Consider the following 1854-nt stretch of genomic DNA (forward strand, 5'->3'; position numbering starts at 1 on the left):
CTCCCTCCCCCTCCTTCCCTCGTGTCTTCACACCGCCTCACCCCCTACAACTATGGCCTTACATTTGCACCCAGAGCAAGGCGGTTATTAAAATTATGGTTTGTTGTAAGGACCTTGACTCAGAGGCGTAACCAGGCTTTGGCTGGCTGGATGTGTGGGTGGGTTTTCTTGTCGATTTCGGCACTTGGCGCGGGAAATATTTTCTGCAGTTACGCCTCTGTCTGGGTGAGGGAAATGACGCAAAGGACTCAAGCCTGACCCACCACCTCGTAGGTTGTTGGCGTGTGTTCTGGTGCGGTTTGTTCCTTCTTTCCTATCAAACATCTGTCGTCGTTATCTCTCCTCCTTCTTTTTGTGTTTGTTTCTCTGTTGAAACACCTATAAACTTTGGCAATTGTGGGTGGTTAGCGGGTGCTCTGATGTGGTTTGCTCCTTCTTTCCTATCAAATATCTATCGTCTTTATTTCCCATCCTTCTATTAAAAAAAACAACTGTCCTGTAACACCTCTAATCTTCGGCACTTATTTGACCTTATTGTGTTGCAAGTGCCTTAAAACACTTACTATAACAAATAAACAAACTTTGGCAATTATATGACCTAACTTTGTTGCAAGTTTCTTAAAACGCTTACTAAAACAGACTCACCACTACTATCGCGGGATCGCACACTCACCCAGATGCCCAAAACGTGGCAAACTTCTCTTTGCCAGAATTTATCTCATCGGCCTTAGCAGAAGCCACCAGTCAGGTGGCCTAGTGGTTAGGCTACCGGACTCGTAATCGTGAGGTTGCAGTTTCGGGAGTTCGAGCCGCGTGCCCGGCGTTGTGTCCTTGGGAAAGGCACTTTACACGAATTTTCCTCTCTTCACCCCTGTGGGAATGAGTACCCGGTCATAGACAGCGAAAGATCTTGTCAGTATGTTAGTGTTTTAGCGCCTTTTATTGGCCGCTTGCATTGTATGCTTCCCAGGAAGTTGAGGTTGTTTCAGAATGTTCCCAGGTCTGCTGGGGTAATAGTATAGATTGTGAAGCGCATAGAGCTTACTGTTGAGCGGGGATTTGTGCTACACAAATGCTATCTACTATCTTAACCTTTAATATTTCTAATCCGTCTATTTGGCTTGAAATTATTCTCCTCTGCGAATGCATTGGTCATCGTCAGATATTGGCGAAAGAATTATTATCCTTCTTGTCTCGCCTTGGAGACTCGGTTACCGTTAGTTCAGGTAGTATCATGCTGGACTAAGGAGCTGGTGACCATGGTTCAAATACCAGGTTAAATGTTCTTGAACTTTGGTCATTTTGTGGTGTTTTCGAGGTTTTCAACTAATTTAGCTCCGTCGTACCAGAGGCGGACATTACATTCGGAGATCCCGCCGTTTAAATAACATATTAGTGTTGATAGGGGCGTTAAACCCATAAACTTACATTTTTAAACTTTGTCTCATGTTTGAGAGTTTGGGCGTTTCAACCAATTTCACCCAATAATTCAGTGGCGGCTACCGGACTCGTAATCGTGAGATTGCGGGTTCAGGGGTTCGAGCCTCAGTTCTTTGGGAAAGGCTCTTTACATGAATTTCCCACTTGGTTGGGTATTTCGGAGATGGACATTAAACTCGGGGGTCCCACCTTTTAAATAACCTAACAGTGTTGATAGGGGCGTTAAACCTACTCTCCTACCTTGGTCTTCGGAATCGTTTGATCTAGCCCGCGACTTGGACACACTTGGCCATGCCTGGGGTAAATTATGAAGGAGGCTGTAGGATATAATTTAGAGAGGAAAAAAACAACAAACAAAAACAAAACAACAACCAAAACAAAAACAAAATACACACACACTCACACACACACACA

Source organism: Aplysia californica, unplaced genomic scaffold (assembly GCF_000002075.1).
Source record: "Aplysia californica isolate F4 #8 unplaced genomic scaffold, AplCal3.0 scaffold00162, whole genome shotgun sequence".
In the NCBI taxonomy this organism is placed as follows: Eukaryota; Metazoa; Mollusca; class Gastropoda; order Aplysiida; family Aplysiidae; genus Aplysia; species Aplysia californica.